The sequence below is a fragment of the Lepus europaeus genome, chromosome 14 (genome assembly GCF_033115175.1).
Source record: "Lepus europaeus isolate LE1 chromosome 14, mLepTim1.pri, whole genome shotgun sequence".
Classification (NCBI taxonomy): Eukaryota; Metazoa; Chordata; class Mammalia; order Lagomorpha; family Leporidae; genus Lepus; species Lepus europaeus.
Window position 1 is genome coordinate 95,164,313 of NC_084840.1, and position 18,614 is coordinate 95,182,926.

The 18,614-nt window shown below is 54.3% G+C and overlaps 1 protein-coding gene across 9 annotated transcripts in view; it reads right to left on the reverse strand.

Annotated features, from left to right (window-relative positions):
- The window catches only part of KIAA1217 (KIAA1217 ortholog), a 240,016-nt gene that overhangs the window by 209,287 nt on the left and 12,115 nt on the right, over nucleotides 1-18,614 (reverse strand). The window contains exon 1 of one of the 9 annotated variants that reach the window (XM_062211180.1): nucleotides 16,417-16,589. The exons of the other annotated variants lie outside the window; for them this stretch is intronic. The gene's annotated coding sequence lies outside the window, so the exon portion shown is untranslated. Of the gene's footprint in view, nucleotides 1-16,416; nucleotides 16,590-18,614 lie in introns of those variants that run through there. 9 annotated transcript variants of the gene reach the window in all.

Sequence of the window (18,614 nt, forward strand, 5' to 3'; positions counted from 1 at the left end):
CAATAACAAACACGGCACACAATACACATAACACACTTGACAACACAACATACAACACACATACATCACAACACATGACATGACACAATAACACAATACACATAACACAACACGCATACATCACAACACAGCATGACATAATAGCACACAATACACAAGACACCATAAAACATAAACACATAAACACAGAACACCATACATACAACACTGACAGCATACACAACACTTAACACAAAACACTTGTAACACATGTAACACACAATATACATCACAAGACACATATAACACAATACACTTGATAACACAACACACACATCACAACACACACATCACAGCACACAACACACACATCACAACACACACATCACAACACACACAACACACAACACACATATCACGACACAATAACAAACACGACACACAACACACATAACACACATCACATCACAACACACATCACAACACACATAACACACATCACAACACACTAAGAAACACGACACACAATACATATAACACACTTGACAACACAACACACAACACATACATGACACATGACATGACACAATAACACAACACGCATACATCACAACACAGCATGACATAATAGCACACAACACACAAGACACCATAAAACATAAACACATAAAACACAGAACACCATACATACAACACTGACAGCATATACAACACTGACAGCATACACAACACTTAACACAAAACACTTGTAACACATGTAACACACAATATATATCACAAGACACACACATATAACACAATACACTTGATAACACAACACACATAACATACAACAGAGAATACCCAGTACACAACACACAACACCCATATAGCACATAAAACACATAACACGCTTGACAACACACATGACACAGAACACAGTTGGCAACACACAACGTAAAACACAACACACACAGTGAAGCAACACATACACACAACACACAAATCACACAAAACATAACACAACTTGGAGTGCTCCGAGGCACAGCAGCCCACACACACCCCAAAAGCCCGGACACCTGTGGTCCCCAACGCCCGCCTTTCAGAGCCACCATCCGCCATCCTGGGGGCGCCAGGGCTCCCCCCTTCCCTCCCAGGCCCCCAGCAGACTCGCTGACGCCCCCCGCTGTCCTGTCCAGGGTCTTCCTTCAGGGGAGTGAGCACAGCAGAGCAGAGCTCAGACACAAGGCCTCCCCCGAGGACGGCCCCAGCCTCTCGGACCCCAGCCTCTCCAGCACTGTGCCCAGGGGAGACGGCAGTGACCTCCAGGGCTGGGGACAGTGGGTGCCTGCACGCGGGGTCCCAGGGGGCGGGGCTGGGGAGCCCACAGGCCCCAGGTGGGACACAGCTGTGCGCCTTCTCAGCCACTCCTACCCAAAGCTAGGGCAGACCCAGGAGGAGAGGTGGGAGCCCTGCCTGGTTTTCCAAACCAGAGTCCACAAGACAAGCGGGCTCGGCGACAGCTTCCCTGGGAGCACTCCCGGCTCTCCAGGGAGGGCACGCCCTGCCGCCATCCAGAAACCCAGGGGAGTTTTCAAAATAAAGAAAAGCGACTGAATTCTCCAAGGAGCAACTGCCGGCCTGCACCCAGAACCAGAGAGCAACCGCGCTCGACCCCCGCCCTCGGCTCCCAGGTGGAAGAGCTGGCTCCCAGGTGAGCCCCCTGGGAGGTGGGGAGGGGGAGGGGAGCTGCAGGTACCTTGTCCGACGCCCCGCAGGGTCCCCTACAGCAGAAACACGAGATGCAGGCTTCCTTCCTGGGCCTCTCTGCCGGAGAGGAGGCAGGCGGCCCCATGGCCAGCCCCAGCCAGGGACAGCAGGCAGACCTGGGAGCCTTCAGGTGCTGGGCCCAAGGGCGGAGGGAGCCGCGGGCCCCACCCTCGGCTACCGGGCAGCTGGGCCCCTTCTACGGGCAGGCACCAGGGCTCAGCACACCCAATGAGACTGGAGGCTGGGGATTTGGGGTGTGATTCATGGGTAGAAAATACCGGTTTTTCATAGCTATGCAAATACAACCTGGGTGGGGTGGAGGTAAGTGCGGATGTGCACGCCAGAACGAAGGGTAACAACGCGTCTCCTGCCCGTGCCCCGAGCTCGGCCACAGGGCTCAGCCCACCCACCAGTCAGCCACAGACAGCGGGTGTCACGGTGCCAAGGGGCCCTTTATCCAGACATGAGCGCATGAAAATATGGCATTCAGAGTTTGTTTCAGTGCAAAAAAAAAAAAAGCCACCAACTTTTGGGGGGCGGGATCGAGGCGTAGCAAGTAAAGCCACTGCCTGCGAGGCTGGCGATCCCATGTGGGCGCCGGTTCCAGTCCCGGCTGCTCCACTTCCCTTCCAGCTCCCTGCTCATGCGCCTGGGAAAGCAGCCGACGATGGGCCAAGTGCTTGGGCCCCTGCACCCATGCGGGAGACCCGGATGCAGCACCTGACTTTGGCCGTTTGGGGAGTAAACCAGCAGATGGAAGATCTGTCTCTGAAACTCTGCCTTTCAAATGAATGAATGAATCTTAAACAAATTTTTGGAAATCTGCGTAGTTTTTTGGGGCAGTTAACACGTGTAGTTTGAGACTTAGAGACAGATGGCCATCCGATGCCTGTAGACATACAACTGTCACAGCTCCACTGTCACGCAGCCACCCCCAAACCACCAGCTGTCTCCACACCAGTATTTGATCCAACTCGCTTCATCCTGAAACGCAATAGGGAGAACTGGCTTCATGTGTGGCCACTTCTGCCTCCAGAGCACGCCAGGGGCCAGTGCTGTGGCAGTGCTAGTTAAGACAACACTTGCCAAAAAAAAAAAAAGACAACACTTGCACAGCCGGCATCCCCTATGGGCACCGGTTCGAGTCCCGGCTGCTCCACTTCTGATCCAGCTCCCTGTGAATGTGTCCGGGAGAGCATCAGGTGATGGCCCAAGAGCTTGGTTCCCTGCCACCCACGTGGGAAACCCAAGTGGAGCTCCTGGCTCCTGAGTTCGGCCAGGCTCAGCCCTGGGCATTTGGGGAGGGAACCAGCGGATAGAGAGAGGCTCACTCTCACTTTCTCTCCCCACCCCCCTTTCTCTTTCTGTTACTCTGCCTTTCAAATAAATCTATAAATCTTAAGGACAAAAAAAGCACCCAAGCTCAGACCTTCTAACAGGACACAATAAAGAATGGCAGGAGCTGTGACACCCAAATGCTCGTGCCCCTGGATTCCAGGCGGGACAGGCCGTGCCCCACAGCTGCCTGACGGTTCTCACGCGTGCTCCGTGCAGAGTGTGTGCCACTGCACCAGACACCTGGACTCCAGACCCCGCTCTGACTCCCACCCGCTCACAGACGGCCCCAAACCTCATCAGTTCTCGGAGGCTCAGCTCCCCCGTGCTCCATGGAAGGGAGCTCAATGCTGTCCACGGACCCCCGCAGCACTGTCACCGAGGGGCCCAAACCGCGCAGTGCCCGGCCCCATCGGTGTGCACAGGGCTCATGCTGCAACCCTGGCTGCTGCATTCCAGGGGGCCCTGGGGAGGTGGGCGTGGCTTACAACCTGCACCTGGAAATGCAAGGGATCTCTCCTCTCGGTTCAGGGGACAAGAAAAGGCTACTGGGTAGACATAAAGGAAGGCTTCCGAAAGTTCATGGGAAATGTGCAGTATGTAAGGTTTATTTATTTGAAAGGCAGAGTGACAGAGAGAGGGGTCCTCCATCTGCTGGTTCACTCCCCAAATGCCTGCAACAGCCAGGGCTGGGCCAGGTGAAGCCAGGAGCTCCATCTGGGACTCCCACGTAGGTGGCAGGGGCCCAAGGACTTGGGCCATCTGCTGCTGCCTTCCCAGGCCTTAGCAGAGAGCTGCTTTGGAAGTGGAGCAGCCGGGACAGGAGCCTGCGCTCATACGGGATGCCGGCACTGCAGGCGGTGGCTTAAGCCGCTGCACCACCAAGCTGGTCTGTCGCGGTACCTTGTAATCCCATTTTCCCATGGATGTCTGGAAGCCCCAGGAGGTCACATCATTTGAGAAAAGCCCAAACTGAGGGCCACACGTGGCGGGGATCCCACATCAGACGCGGCTGCATCTCGGGGCCAAGAGGAGACCTTTTAGTAACGGGAATGGAACTTTAAAAGATATCCGAGTGCATTCATAAAGAGGAAACACACAAACAAGAACACAGCACAAGAACCCAGCCTGGACCAGGCGTAGGACCCTGGCTGGGCCACCTGCAGACCCTCAAGGTTCCGGCACCCACCCACGTTGGGGGTCTCCACGGGGATGACCTGCCCCGTGAGGGAGCCCTGGAGCTCCAGGAGGCTCCACTGAGGACAGCCAAACTGGTGGAGACGGGGACAGGCTGTCAGACAGCCCCACAGCCTACCCGGAGGGGCTGCCGTGTCACGCGGTGCCTGAAGAAGAGCTAAGGCTGTCCCTCCACCATCCTCCACCACACTAAGTACAAACTCCATCTCCTGCGCATGGATGGCTTCCTGCACACAGTCTTCCTCCAGCAGACACGCCCACCTTGCTGGCCACTCCTCCCGCCCGCCCTGTGCCTGGCTGTTGGCAAGGCTGGCTCCCCCACCCCGTGATCCTCCACGCTCTTTCCTGGCATTTACCTAAAACTTCCTGTGTGGCTCATTCCTCCTTTGCAGCCAAAACTCAGTGGTGTCAGTGGGCAGCCCCGTCTCCCGGCTGATGCTGTATTCCGTCAGCGGGCAGCCCCGTCACCCGGCTGATGCTGTATTCCGTCAGTGGGCAGCCCCGTCTCCCGGCTGATGCTGTATTCCGTCAGTGGGCAGCCCCGTCACCTGGCTGATGCTGTATTCCGTCAGTGGGCAGCCCCGTCACCTGGCTGATGCTGTATTCCGTCAGTGGGCAGCCCCGTCACCTGGCTGATGCTGTATTCCGTCAGTGGGCAGCCCCGTCTCCCGGCTGATGCTGTATTCCGTCAGTGGGCAGCCCCGTCACCTGGCTGATGCTGTATTCCATCAGTGGGCAGCCCCGTCTCCCGGCTGATGCTGTATTCCGTCAGTGGGCAGCCCCGTCTCCCGGCTGATGCTGTATTCCGTCAGTGGGCAGCCCCGTCACCCGGCTGATGCTGTATTCCGTCAGTGGGCAGCCCCGCCTCCCGGCTGATGCTGTATTCCGTCAGTAGGCAGCCCCGCCTCCCGGCTGATGCTGTATTCCGTCAGTGGGCAGCCCCGTCACCCGGCTGATGCTGTATTCCGTCAGTGGGCAGCCCCGTCACCCGGCTGATGCTGTATTCCGTCAGTGGGCAGCCCCGTCACCCGGCTGATGCTGTATTCCGTCAGTGGGCAGCCCCGTCTCCTGGCTGATGCTGTAATCCCAGTGTCGTTCAGACTACAGACTCCAACAGGGATGCATGGAGGACTGGATGATGCATGGATGGATGGATGGATGGATGGATGGATGGATGGATAAATGGATGGATGAATGGGTAGATGGGTGGGTGGATGGAATGATGGATGAATTCATGAATGGTGGATGGATGGATGGATGGATGATTGAAAGGATGAAGGCATGGACGAATGGATGGATAAATAGATGGATGGAGGTTGGAAGGGTGAAATGAATGAATGGTTATTGTCTTCCCAATCTGATGACCCCCCTCACGCTGATAAAATGATCTTCTTCTCACTCTTCATCATTCACACCGCACATCACACGTTCAATCAGCAAACCACGCTCTGGGCCTCCAGCAGAAAGCCAGCGACTCTGGACTGATATGTTCTGGTGTAACTGAGCCATCCTGGACCAGACCACCCCACCCACCCCCAAGCACCCATCCTAGCCTCAGATCCCCCCTCACGACAACCAGGATGGCTCCTACAGCCCACTTGGGACAAGGCATGAATATTAAAGACAATGTGGTGTGAGCCGTTTCCATGGCTACCACGTGCTAAGGTACTATGCTAAGTACTGCTTACAGGGCACTGGGCTAAGTACCGTCTAACCCTGCAGGATAGGAATCCAGAGTCCTTCATTTTCCATGCAGCAACGGAAACCTACAAGACCCAGTGCCTCACTTGAGACCCCTCCAAACAGGAAGTGTTAGAACCTAACCAAGGTGACAGGGCTCCTGCCTCGCCCACCACAGGGCTGCTGGGAGAAGTTGTGGGGTCAGTGCCTACAGCATGTGCAAGGCATGTAAGGAGTGGGGGGCTGTGGGAGCCCAAGGGCCAGTATACCTCTGTCTCGGGGGTGCAGCTGCCACTGGCCCTCGCAAAGGCACTACCAAGAACTTGAGCCAGTGTGCCCCAGTTGAGGGACATTCCCTGCTGTGGATGCAAGAAATTTGGTTTTTAGGTGAAAACACCTGATTCTAAGATCTGCAGCAATGGGCATCCAGCCTTGTGGTTCAGGCGCCCACATCCCACACGGGAGGACGTGGGTTCGAGTCCTGGCTCCAGCTCCTCCCAAGTCCAGCTTCCTGCTCATGTAGACCCTGGGAGGCAGCAGTCACGGCTCAGGTCCTTGGGTCCCTGCCACCCACATGGGGAGACCCGGATGGAGCCCCTGGCAAACCAGCTTTGGTTCTTTCAGTCCTTGCCACTGTGGGCATTTGGAGGGCTGGAGCAGCAGATGGAAACTGGTTCTTCCTGGTTCCCTCTCTCAAATAAATAAAAATTAAAAGTAGAACTACCAACGCATTTACAGAAGGCATTGTGCAGGCCTGGCCGGTGACCCCTGCCCCAGCTGTGCGTGATCTGCACTTCGGCACACAAGACTTTGACCTGTGAATGCCACCCCTCTGTCCCTTTAATTCTGGTGAGCGCTGTGTGCAGTCACAGGTGAAGAGGTTGGCAGTGCCATGGGGTCACGTGCTTTTTGTAAACCATCATGGCGCTTCCCGGGCTGGGGGGGGCGGGCGAGCCACGGGGTCCGCTCACAGAGCACAGGTTTCCCAAGGAAGGTATTGCACCCGCCCTGCTCTCCCTGCCTGCAGGTCCGGGAAGGTTGCTAGGGAAGGTTTCCCTCCTGGGGAGGACCTGCAGGTGGCACTGCAGGTGAGCGAGGCACCTGCTGGACAGTATTGCTGACACCAGCACAGCCAGGGCCAAAGGGCGGCTCCAAGTCCCTCGGTGCTCAGCCCCAGCCTCCCCAGGGGACTGTGCAGTGAGGACAGGCAGGTGCACCGGAGGCTACAGAGCGAGAAGAAAGTCGGTCCTGGCAAGACAGTGCTGTTTGGGAATCCAGCTCCCATGAGGAGCCACGGCTCTGGCAGCACGCACCACAGGGATCCCCAAAATGCCCAGGCTCCAGTCGGTATGGCTGGGTTCAGACTTCCAGCCTGCTATGTAGACCACCAAGCCCCTCGACAACTATTTCCGTATCTGTACGCAGAAATGAGGGCCTGCTATTTTTCTCCCGAGAGGATTCTATTCGGAATAATGTGTGTGGAAGTTTCTGATGCCCGCTTCAAAAAGTTCACGGCCAACAGAATTAAAAGATCTGATTCTTTTCAGGCAAAAAAGCTTTGAAATTTTTTCACCAAAATAAGCTTTAGGTTTTTTTATTTATTTATTTTTTTTTGAAAGGCAGAGTTACAGAGGGGAATAGGGAGAGAGATCCATCAGCTGGCTCACTCCCCAAGTGGCCACAATGGCCAGGGCTGGGCCAGGCCAAAGCCAGGAGCCAGGAGCTTCTTCTGGGTCTCCCACATGGATGCAGGGGCCCGAGCATTTGTGCCACCCTCTGCTGCTTTCCCAGGTGCATTAGTAGGGAGCTGGATTGGAAGCGGAGCCGTGGGGACTTGAACCAGTGCTCACATGGGATGCGGGTGCTGCAGGAGGTGGCTTAACCCGCTACATCAGAACGCCAGCCCCTAAGTTCATCTTTGAATTCCATTTTTCCGTGAACTTGTGGATGTATCCTCGTGTGGTAAAATTACTTGTGGGAATTCCAGTGTCTATTTGCAGTGCTTTGAATGCAATAGGGGAATTTTTTTGTGTACTGGCAAACACAAATGCATAAAAGCATTTGAGATTCAAATGTACATTTTTTAAAGGGACAGGGAGGGAGGGAGATTGGAAGGGAGTATTATTATCTTAAGAATTCTATGAATGACAATGATCTGCTCTCTTTAATATTAATATCACATTAACATGAAAAATTACCATATCAGGTGGTTAAAAAAAAGTCAATAGTATTTAATATTCAGAAGATGAACATATTAAATTCACATTATATAGAAAGCATGGCCCCTTTTTGTAATGATATAGAAAAAGTTCAACTAGGCTTAAAAGTGACACCACCCAGAGGCTGCTGTAATTAAATCCTCTTAATGGAGTTGCTTAAATTACAGCTTCCCCTCGATTTGCTCGTCACATTTATGATTTCACCTTTTTTCCTCTGAGCGGAGTTGCTCCTCATTACTTGTTAGGTTAACCAACTCACGTCAGACCTGTTTATTCACAAAATACTACACCGAGAGATGTTTACTTTGCATTTCCTCCTTTTTGCAAATATTTGCAGTAAGCCACAGAACTGTGATATCTGATGAAGCAAAAGAAAAACAAAAAACAAAGGCAGCAACAACAAGGTATCTTGGGAAAACTTGACGTTCCCAAAGTAACTTTTAGCCGGAGAAAGGAAGAAAATTCAGTATTGAGTGAAAAGAGGCACTGGTCTATGCTAACAGAATTTAATAAACCAAATCCACCACACTTGTCCTTTTTAAAATTTTTTTTTCCTTTTTTGTTTTAAAATTTATTTGAAAGACAGAGTGTGTATGAGCGTGGAGGACAGACAGAGATCAACTGATCTTCCATCCACTGGATCACTCCCACAATGGCCACAACACCCAGGGCCGGACCAGGCAGAAGCCAGGAGCTTCTTCTGGGTCTCCCCCATGGGTGCAGGGGCCCAAGCACTTGGGCCATCCTCCACTGCTTTCCCAGGCCATTAGCAGGGAGCTGGATGGGAAGTGGAGCAGCCGGGACTCGAACTGGCACTCTGATATGGGATGTCGGCACTGCAGGTGGAAACTTAACCTGCTGTGCCACAGCACTGGCCCCCAACCCCCGAGGTTTCAATGGCTTCTCTGCTTCTGAATGGAAAAGGAGCTCAGGGGACAGGGTGCGAGTTCTCTGACTCCGGGCATCCATTCTGGCCTGAATGTTTTCCAATATGCAGATTCTGTACAATGAAACAGGTTTCAAAATCAGAATCCCAGCAGGATGAAAATCTAAACACCCTTCATCCAAAACGGACCCTCAGAAACTGCCAAGGGGTGGGATTTAGTTATAAAATATTCTCATGTAAATTACAAGTGGGAACGGCGCTGCGGTGCAGCAGGTTAAGCCACTGCCTGGGATGCCACCATCTCGTATGAGCACAGGTTCGAGTCCCGGCTGCTCCTCTTCCGATCCAGCTCCCTGTTAACACGCCTGGGAAGGCAACAGAGGATGCTGTCACCCTGGCTTTCAAATAACTAAATAAATCTTACAAAACATTGCTTCCTTTGCCAACTACACAACAGCCGTGTGGGATAAAGCCACTCTCTCAGCAGCTTGGACACTGCTGGTCTCCCTCAAAACACAAGCCTTGCTCTGGGCGATTGCTTTCGTTCTAAACTCGCTCTTCAGTGTAAGGTTTTATCTGCCTATGAGAAAAAAAGAAATTGGGGTGGGCGCTTGGTGCAGCCGTTCAAACACTGCCTGGGATGCCTGTGTCCCTTCTCAGAGTGCCTGGCTCAAGTCTGGTCTCTTCTGCTTCCAACCCACCACACCTGCCAGCAGGAGGCAGCCGGGGGGCGGCTCAAAGACTGGGGCCCCTGCCACCCACGTAGGAGACCAGGACAGAGGTCTGGGCTCCTGGCTTCAGCCGAGCAGTTGTGGGTATTTGGGGAGTGAACCAGAGGATGGAAGATCTCCCTGTGTCTGTCCCTGTTATCTGAGAATAAAAAAAAAAATGAAAAAGCATACGTGTGTGTATGTGTATATGAGTGACTAATATACACTAGACAGGTGCAGGAGTTAAAAAGAAAAGGTTCCATCCTAACAGCTTGCCGGCCCTCCTTCTGACTTACTGGACTCCGTCCTAGAACTGTTCGTGTGTAGTTGGGCACACAGAAAATGCATACACATTTTCATACCAATAGGATCCACCCTTTTTGAAACTGACAAGATCCTGGTGTCTATTGGCAGTAACCTGTGCCATGGGCAGGTTCCATCCCGTCCTGTGTAACTGGCAGCGACAGAACCCACGGGGAGTCTTTGTGGGACAACACTGGGCAACACCTCCCCACGCTATAACCCTGACCCCTGGGGATCTGTGTGGCAGGCGGGCTGACACAGGCGTGGACGGAGACACAGAGGGTCCTGGTGGTTATGCTGGACACAGGGAGAGAACAAAGCAGCCATCAACCTAAAGAGCAACCGAGGGGACCGGTGAATGGATTACGGAGCCACTGTTACAACTGCTCTGAAGAGGGAATAACTTTGTATCAGAGTCTGGGGTGCCCGTCATCTTAGATGCACACACCCCCCACAAGGAAACTGGAAGATGTCCCCTTGATGACACAACTAGCTGGAGCTGCACAGGGGGTGGGGGGAGGAAGAGGGAGAGAGGGAGAGAGGGAGAGGAAGAGGAAGAGGGAGAGAGAGAGAGGAAGAGGGAGAGGGAGAGAGAGAGAGAGAGAGAGAGAGGAAATATCATCAACTGTATCTACAAGTCACAGTGAATCTGTTAAAGACACACTAAAATTTAACAATTTTACAAGCTAAAATGCACCTCTGAAAAGGATTCCAGTAAGAACAGGGTTAAAGATGAAGACAACCCATGCAGCCTTTCTCTGCAAAGTTTGAAGACAAAGGGGCAGGTGTGTGCTGTAGTGAGTTAGGCAGCAGCTTGCGATGCCAGCATCCCACATCCGAGTCCCGGCTACCAGTCCAGCTCCCTGCCAACGAGCCTGGGAAGCCGGCAAAGGATGGACCAAGAATGTGGGTCCTTGCCGCTGACGTGGGAGACCAGGTGGAGTTCCGGGCTCCTGGCTTTGGCCTGGCCCAGCCCCAGCTGTTGTGTGCATTCCAGGGAGTAAACCAGCACATAGATGTCTTTCTCTTTCTCTCTCTCTGCCACTGTGCCTTTGAAGTAAATTAGTAAGTAAATAAATAAGTAAATGAAAACATTCAAGGGACAATTTAAGAAATCTATCAGAATGGCTGTTGAACATAGCAGTTAAGGCACCTGCCACCCACGTGGGATTCGGATTCCTGGCCCTGGCTCCTGACCGCAGGTTCCTGCCGATGCAGACTCTGGGAGGCGGTGGGAATGGGTCAAGTGCTTGGGTCCCTGTCACTCACGTGGGAGACCTGGAAGGAGCTCCCAGGCCTCTCTGCTGTGGGCATTCGTGGGGTGAGCTGGCAGATGGGTGTTCCCTATCTCTTTGCCTCTCAAGTCAAGAAATAAAACTTTGGAACAACTATTTTTCTGGAGCAACCAAATGAAGATTGCAGCAGGTGCACCTTACTAAGGACTACCAAGAAAGCGAGACTGGACTAGAGGGGGGTTAACTCTCAATACCAAAGAGAGAATAGGATCGAGGGAATCTGTGTTCTCCCAGCCGGTCCAAAGACAGGTGAGTTGGCAGCCTGCTCCACTTCTACTCGGCAAGTAATAACTCTGAACAAAGAGGAGTCTGGGTCTGCCTCTCTCCTGAAATCCTACAGAGCATGGAGCTACAACCAACACAAGGAGGAGCCCAGGGACTGCAGCCATCCACCATTGTTGTTATTTTGTTTCGTTTCATTTAAATTTGAAAGAGAGAGAGAGATCTTCCATCCCTTGGTTCCCTCCCCAAATGCTTACAACAGCCTGGGCTGCACCAGGCTGAAGCGGGGAGCCTGGAACTCCACCTGGATCTCCCCTGAGGATGGCAGGGCCACAAACACTTGAGCTGTCAGGGACCACCTTCCAGGGTACGCATTAGTAGGAAGCCGGAGTTGGAAGCGCAGCTGCGGCTTTAACCCAGGCACCTGCATCCCAAGCAGCGCCTTGACTGCTGTGCTAACTGCAGGCAGCCCAAGTGAGGTTTGCTGGAGCCAAGGGGAGCAGCTGCGTTTTGCGACCCTTGTAAAACTGAGGGTGGGACACAGCACCCTCAGATGGAAGACCTGTGTGTGTGTGTGTATGTGTGCGCGCGCGCCTCTCCTTCTCTGTGTAACTCTCTCAAGTAAATAAATAAATCTTAAAAAGAGAGTGAGCCAGGCCTTGGCACACAGGGAATGTGGGGTTCAAGCGCCCCACAGAACCCTGGAGTTGCCACAACGCCACCTGCCTCGCTTTGCCCCGACTTCTCCCATGAGCCTTTGTGCCAGCCAGAGAAGGAGCCTGCAATGTTGACATTTGCTCTTCTGCAGGGAGCTGAAGGTTCTCTCTGTGGTCTGTGAAGTCTCTTCTGGGTGGGAAAGCGGGAGAGCTGTCCCAGCCTGCTGCCTGGTCCCCGCCCCCCAGGGCTGTTCTCCCCAACCCCCACAGCCCACAGGCCCCACAGCCCACAGGCGCTGCAGCAAAGCCATCACGCACCAAGGACAGCCAACAGGAGGGTGGATAGAGTGACAGGCCCAAATCCCGCCCACTTTCATCAGGGGCTTCCAGAAAAAAACAACCCCTTCCCCCCCACACTTTGTCTGATCAACTGTTACAAGCTCCTTGCAAACGCTAGGGAGTTCAGGAGAAGGCAAGGGAGCTGGGGAATCCACCCTGCATCACCACCCAGCCCAGCCAGCCCAGCGTCCCAGGCAGGGGCCCAGACAGGCGTTTTTACACATCCCAAGGCAGGGATCCCAGGGTCCCCCTGCAAGTTACGTTTTCTCTGTTTCATAAACAGGTTGGAAGGGAAGGGCCCCGTTGTGGCACAGTAGGTTAAGCTGCTGCCTGGGATGCTGGCATCCCACAGGGGCGAGGGTTTGAGTCCCAGCTGCTCCACTTCCGAGCCTTGTGCCTGAGGAAGCAGTAGTAGGTGGCCCAGGTACTTGGGCCCCTGCACCCCCGTGAGAGATCCGGATGGAGCTCCTGTTCTTCCATGGCAACGTGTACCAGAGCATGTAGTGGGGGAGGGACCCAAACCAAGGCTCTTTAGTCTTCAGTCTGCACACAACCTCTCTGATTTAACTTTTGCTAAACTTTTTTTTTTTTTTGACAGAGTGGACAGTGAGAGAGAGAGAGACAGAGAGAAAGGTCTTCCTTTGCCGTTGGTTCACCCTCCAATGGCCGCCGTGGCCGGCGCACCGCACTGATCCGATGGCAGGAGCCAGGTGCTTCTCCTGGTCTCCCATGGGGTGCAGGGCCCAAGCACTTGGGCCATCCTCCACTGCACTCCCTGGCCACAGCAGAGAGCTGGCCTGGAAGAGGGGCAACCAGGACAGAATCCGGTGCCCTGAACGGGACTAGAACCCGGTGTGCCAGCGCTGCAAGGCGGAGGATTAGCCTGTTGAGCCGTGGCGCCGGCCTCTTTTGCTAAACTTTTGCACTGGGTGCAAAGCATTCCACCTGATGCATTCAGCTCAGAGGTAATCTCTGGACACTGTAACAATTAAGTGCGCTAAAAAGTGTCCATGGATTCCTAAAATAGAACGAGGTGGAAGGGGAGGAAAGGAAGGGGGGAGGAGGGAGGAGGAGGAAGAGGAGGAGGAAGGGGTGGGGGAGCAGGGGGCAGGAAGGAAGGGAACCCATGATTTCAGATGTACCTAGAATGCTTGCACCCTTTTGTCAGTTGATCAGACGGTTTATGGATCTTAAAATCGTCACTTCGTGGTTCATATTCAGAACCAAAACTTCCAATGAAACAAATATTTGCATCCAGACTTCTGATCTGCTCTTGAGACAAGATGACGGGAGCTTCTCCCAGTGTCCCCACACAGGGTGCTGGGAACCGGGGGTCAGAGGGCAGCCTGAGCCGCTGGACCCCTGGCTCCACCTGCCACGGGAGGAGCCCACCCAAGGCCCCTGCCAAGAGCCGCCTCCCAGTCCCGAGACTCAGAAAGTCTTGGAAGACTTGGAAAAGTCATTAGGAAAGCCTTGGAAGCACTGCTGGCGTGTTTTCCCTGGCTAGAGACACGGCTGCTAAAAATAACAGAGTGAAAAACAGATTGGTCTCTTGCCCACAATGGACGGGGAATACAATTACAGGCTGTGTTTCCGACCAGGACGGAGACGAGGGAGGCGGGGCCGACGTCCAGAACACAAAGGGAGCCCGGACACTGTGTCCAACCCCTGCTCTGTCCAACCCTTGCTGGCTGCCGCGCCCAGGGGCACCCACAGCCCCCGGCCACTGAGTTCCTGTCCAGGACACACCTGCAGCAGCGCAACCTGGCTCTGCTCCCGGGCCGGGGAGAACCGGAGGCAGGTAAGATGTAAGGATTTATGTCCGTGCAGGGACTGGCGCTCCGATCAGGAGGTGGCAGGAAGAGGCACACAGCACTCCCGCAGCCTCTCGCCAAAGACAAGCGGCATAAGCATAATGAATCAAGTAAAATCATGGATAGCCCAGCTCCTCGGACACGCTTAACATTTCGTATTTAATTAATTTACACAAGCAATTGCTGCTCCCGGGAGCTCTCTCAGCAATCTTTCTTTTCCTTCCCAGGCCCACTAGAATGAGAAAAAACAAAACAAAACAAAAAACAGGAAATGTCCGAGAGGTTGCTGGTTGCGCTTCCTGGTATCTCTCCGAGCCACAGTTTCTTCATCTGTTCAATGGGGATAAAGAGACTCCGCCAGCCATGCTGATACAACAAAGTCCGGGTAGAGAAAGAACACCTTGTGAGCAGCCCTACTGGGGCCAGCGCTGTAGCACAGTAGCAGGTAAAGCTGTTTCCTGACACCAGCATCCCATATGGTCGCCGGTTCGAGTCATGGCTGCTCCACTTCCAATCCAGCTCCCTGCTGATGGCCTGGGAAAGCAGCAGAAGATGGCCCAAGTGCTTGGGCCCCTGCACCCATGTGGGAGACCTGGAAGAAGCTCCTGGCTTTGGCCTGGCCCCAACCCTGGCCATTGTGGCCCTTTGGGGAGTGAGCCAGCTGATAAACTTCTCTCTCTGAAACTCTGCCTTTCAAGTAAATAAACAAATCTTTAAAGTCCAGCGACCTGTGAACCATGAAAACACACACTAACACGTGGAGCACAAACGCTACTCTCATGCCCATTTTACAGAGGGGAACACTGAGGCTTGAGGACAAGAATGGACCCCACACACTACACAGAGTGCAAAAGCCCCGGCTCAAGGCCCCGCCCTCCTGCCCTGAGAGGCACAGCCGCTTGTCACTCACAGTCGCACACCAGTTGTAGTAACCCGGCTTCTCAGCCGGTGTCATCCTCAGGATAAAACCTGTGCAATCCGGGACCCTGTGCCCTAATCGCACACGTGACACGTGGTGCGTGGTAAGGCACATTCTGAAATCAAAACACGTGGGTTTCCAAAACCATTCTGAGCCCAATATGCCGATCTGGACAACTTTTGAATTCTGCTTCTGCACTTCTACTTTGGAAGACAAATGGCTTTTCTTTGTGCTTTTCACAGCCGCTCAGGACGGCTCAAAGTTCCCGGAGGAGCCAGCAGGGGCGGCCCTGGTCACGCCCCCACAGTGGCAAGGCTGTTTGCTCAGCCACACTGGCGACCAGCACACACAAGAGCCCCAGGACCGCAGGAGACCGCCACTGGGCAATACTGGGCGAGGGGGCTGCCCACGCGGAGCCGGCTTCCGGGGCTCCCCTCCCCCACCCCTCCGGGAGCCTTTATCAGTCCTGGAATTCCAGGTCCTGCTGGCCTGCAAGTTTAGAAACCCCCACATCTCCCCCCTCCACTGTTTTCCAGCCCCAGAATCTGCCTCCTGGGGGGAAATCCCACCCCCACCCCCACCACGCTTCAAAACAACCAAGCAAACAAACGAACACCAACCACCAAGAAAAAAACAAAACACCACCCAAGTGGACAGCTTCTGTGTCGTTCTGTGGCTTTGATTTTTTTTGGCACTGGATAGCATGAAAATACAGAAACACAGTCCCAACTGCAGGTCTAAGAAGAGGGAGAAGAAAAAAAGCACGCGCACACACCACATCTGGGAATAATCTAGACACAGGCGGTGCGGGGTCCTCCATGCCCGTGTCTGGCGTTCTGAGGGCGTCCTGTGCAGGGCAGGATCCCAGGAACGCATCACCATCACGCATTGCTTGTTTTTCAGCCCAAGCGGAAACCCAGTCCATTGGATTTACAAAAAAAAAAAAAAAAAAAAAGCCTCTTGGGACCCCTCCCGGGAGCTGGATCAGTGGGTTCAGCGAGCACCAAGCTGGCCACTTCCCCCTCCTGCCCAGAGAACAATGCAAACAGATCTCAGGGCTCCGCACTAATCCCTGGCCCGGACTGGGAAGGAGGGAGAAACACACGCATTTACCTGGCCCGGGCTCCACAGGTGACGCGGCCCCGAAGGCAAGATCTAATTCATCTTCTGGAAGTTTCCGCGTCTCCCGGGGGGGTCATCCTTGCTTCCGGGCTGTCAGGTAGACCTCGCCGGCCGCTCCATGTCTCTGCTGCTTTTCCAGGGCAGCTCTTCTCAGCAAAACTCTCGTCATTTGCATAAAAGCTACTGGGAGCCTATAGGGCCTTTGGAGTAGCTACTTGTTGGGTCGGCTCCCCCAAGCATGACATCATGCATCTCCATGGAAACCCTCACCCCACCTGCCTGGCGGCCGAGGCTACCTGTCAGGCAAAGGCTTCCACAGGCGTCTGTGACTGTTCCCTACAGAAACCCGTGCAGGAGCTCGGGGGCTCCGCGCGGTGCTGCGGGCAGAAACCTCCCCCAGGACGACAGCGACAGCGGCAGCTTCGTTTTCAAAGCCTGCGCGGTTCCGCAGAAAACAATGATCAAAATTATAGGCATTCGTTAATCCGCCCCTCCCTGTCTAACAATGCGCTTAATTGGTGGAAGAGAAAACTCTACAGCGTGTGTGTGTGTGAGTGAGTGTGTGTGTGTGTGTGTGTGAGTGTCTCCCTCCGCAGCAGGTTTGCAAAAGCCTTGTTCTGTTGATCTCTCTCAGGCTTCCCAGCTCTGCCTCCCAGAAACCCTTTCCTATTTCACCGAACTTGCAGAACAGGTTCCCTGCCTCTGTGTGTGTGTGTGTGTGTGTGTTTGCATACCTGGGTGCATTTTCCTGGGCCTCTGGGGTTGCACAAGTGGGCCCAGAAGGTGTGGATGATTTTTCCTTAACCCTTTGCTGACAGCCCCCGCATCTCCTGCAGGTCTGTCCCGGTTCCCAGCTGCAACGAATATGTAAATCTACTTTTCAGATTCTCACCAGTCCGGCCCTTCTTTTCCATTGCCTCTGAATTGATGGAACCCCCACTGTGTGCACAAAGCTGGGAGTCAATTTCTGCCAGCCCCTCTGGGAGGTTAGAGCCGGGCTCACCGAGCCTTCTGCTCCCCCTGTCCAAGTCACTGCAGACACACCTCCTACTCCCCAAGCCCCACGCTGTTGACCTTGGAAGCTACACAGAGATCTAGGTGTGACCTGGTGCAAACCCCTGAGAGTTTATCACAGAGCTGCTGTTCAATGGCTAGCGCAGGCAGGGCCCAGAGTTCCCGGGTGGGGGGCGGAGTCTGGCACCGAATGAACTCAGCCTGTAGCCAAATCTGATACAGCAGCCGGAGCTGGGGCGGCAGGCTGCCCTAGCTGGCGGCACCTCCCGGTGCAAGCTGGGATCTGTCCTCCAAGGCTAGGAGGCAAACGCTGGCCTGGACGCCTGGCACAGCCGGCCCAGGGTTTGTGGGGACAGCGGGCACAGGTGGCAGTGCCCTCCGAGCAGGGGCTGTGCGCGTTTTTGTTTGCACCTCCTGCTCTGGCTGTTCTGAGTGTCACAGGGCCAGAGTTCAACAGAGGAGACCCAGGGCAGGCTGGTTTAGCTGGGTAGCCAGAGCTGAAGCCCTCCTGGGAGGGAAGCCCACTGTCCGTCCGTCCGTCCGTTTGTCAGTCTGTCTGTCAGAGATTCGGTTTCTACCTGCACTCGGATGAAGCCCCAAGCTCCAGGGTTGGTTTGGTGAAAACCTGGGTTTCACCCTGTGAAATGCGAGGGCAGGGTCTAGGCGATCGCGTGGTCATTCCTCAGAGCTCCATCCCAGAGTGCAAGGGGCGTGGGAACCTGACTCCCTGGGCGGTCAGAGCGGCTGCAGCCCAGGACAAATCCCCTCTTCAGGTTCTTCAGGGACTTTACCATACAGCTCAGCTTCTGTCCACGGAACTCACGCTTGGGGAAAACGCCAGCCCGAAGCGGCAGGAGGCGAAAGGCAACCAAGTCACAGACATAATCGGGATGGCAGGAACAAGTGGGTCCACCCATAGGGGCAGAGTGGATGCCGACAGGAGGGTTGTAAGCACAGTGACGTCATCGTGATGGGGGGGGGGTCCTGAGCTTCTTAGAGAGGGTGGGGAGAGTTCAGGGCAAGGTGGGGAACGTGCAGCCCTCAGGCCCCCATCTAAGACCTGTGTCACCATCTGGGCTGGCCCTGCCAAGGCCATTTAAGGCGGGACCCAGAAGTGGAGAAACCTACAGCAGGCTAACGGTTTAAGTTGAGACTTGTGTAGGGCCCCACGAAGA